General features: G+C 44.6%; 1 protein-coding gene across 1 annotated transcript in view; it reads right to left on the bottom strand.

Moving 5' to 3' along the window:
• LOC111972939 (semaphorin-5B-like) overlaps positions 1-1,996 on the bottom strand; it is a 207,170-nt gene that overhangs the window by 174,347 nt on the left and 30,827 nt on the right.

Below are 1,996 nucleotides of genomic sequence, written 5' to 3'. Positions count from 1 at the left end.
ACCCGCCCACCCCCATCACTCTGATAAGTCCAGCATGAAGCTAAATATAACTCTCAGTTTTAATGCGATTCCCAGGTCGCCCGTCCCTCCATGACGGTCTGGCGTTTGTTTTATCAAGAGTGTGAGTGGGTTCCTTTGTGGCAACTGCACACTATTGTGGAACTGGGAAAAGATGAATCTCCACCCCAACAAAATCTCCCCAACAAGTCCATTACGGTTCAAATGTTAAACCACATACTGTAGGCTATAATTTAAAGCCTAATTTACTGTAGCTTAAATTAAAGACTTCATGAATATATATCTGCCCAAGATCTATATGCTCCAGACAGTTCAATCAAACTAACAGGTTAATATACTTTACAGTTACCATTTGGGCTTTAGGCTTCTGATCAGCAAATTGGAACATAATAGTCTTCTACGGTTTCTACGGCAACGTCTGTGTTAGGCTTAGACACCCTAGACTCTGGACGTGTATCAGTGAATGCCACTAAGCCAGCACATACCATTTTTGAGAAAGTTCCCGTAGCTAGAGTGTGGAGCCATGACGATTGGAGATAAACTGCAGATTTGATGCCTGCTTCTCTGCAAGTTCTGAGGACTTAGTTCTAATATCATTATTAGGGAGCAAACACAAAAACAGGTGGACCAATGCAAATAGGAATGTCTGGACGATTTGCTATGGACACAGACCTTGAATTTGGATGTAGGCAGCACCACTACAGACAGACAGTAGCAGAAATGTTGCCTAATGCTCTCTCTCTCTTCCACCAAATCAAGAGGTCAGAGAATTCTCACAAATACAAAGAGTAACGGGGTTCTAGCTTTAACATTGGTTATGTCGAACCTATTCTCTTCAGACACTTTAAAATGTTTCCTCTTCCTTGCTTTCCTTCTAACTCTCTTGCTCACTCTCTCAATTATGCACGCACACACAGACACACAGAGAGACAGACTGAGACAAACTCTTAGACAAACATGCACAGCATGTCTAGAAACAAATAAATATTTGTGAGATTGACTAGAATGCTAATGGAAAACTGTTAAGAGAAGTGTGCTGATTCACCTCGTTCTTATTCCCACCTCCCACCTCTGAAACAACGGCTCACAGCGGGACAGGACATCCAACCATTCATCCAGAACCAGAGTGATGGAGAGGAGTGGCTGTGGTGGGATGCCACTTAAAATCCCAATTAAAATCACAGCATGCTAAACAAGTGGTGTACATCACAGCACCAGAGGCTCCACTTTGGTCTTAATTGGAGCCATTTCCATGTTCAGTCCCCTGGTGGGAGCCAGGTGCCACTGTACCCTGCACGATTACAATGCTCACACACTGTAATACGGTGTAGCAGGAATGCACTAGACTCAATGGGGAATCAAGGCAATGCGAATGAAATGCTTCTTTAGTGGTTGGAAATTAACACAGCACGATGATGAACGATCTGACAAGTTGTAGGTTGGGTTTTCCTCATCGTCTCTGAAACGGTCTGGTACTCATACACAAACGTAACTCATGGTCTTAATAGAGAAGACATTCTACTCACAGCCATTCGGACTGCCCTCAGACTTTACTTCTTTACTTGGACAGGGAGCCGGTGCATCAAGATTATATCAAGGTTAATGGATATGAAAGTCTGAGGAAAGTACCGGCATACGTCAGACCAATTCATTTGACCTGTTCACTGCTGAGTCAGTCTGACTGACTCAAGGCATTATCAATCCACACACATTCCATTAGGCCTCCTCAGATCTGCTTAGAGCACCATCCAACAGCACCACGGCCCCATCGGTACACACAGCCTCCCAAACTGATGAAGGAGGAGAGGTGCGGCAGTCAGTGAAGGACTTAATTAAGATTAGAGGAGGACAGAGACAGAGCTGCAGTTAGCCTGCCTGGGCTGTGCCAGCTGGGCACAGGGTTTAAACGTTTTAGAGTTCTCCCTGAATACCTGCCTGGAGGTCACCGTCTTCTTTAGAGAAGCTGGAGAGAGGGAAA

The sequence above is a fragment of the Salvelinus sp. IW2-2015 genome, linkage group LG2 (genome assembly GCF_002910315.2).
Source record: "Salvelinus sp. IW2-2015 linkage group LG2, ASM291031v2, whole genome shotgun sequence".
Classification (NCBI taxonomy): domain Eukaryota; kingdom Metazoa; phylum Chordata; class Actinopteri; order Salmoniformes; family Salmonidae; genus Salvelinus; species Salvelinus sp. IW2-2015.
This window is presented reverse-complemented; position numbering and strand designations above follow the sequence as displayed.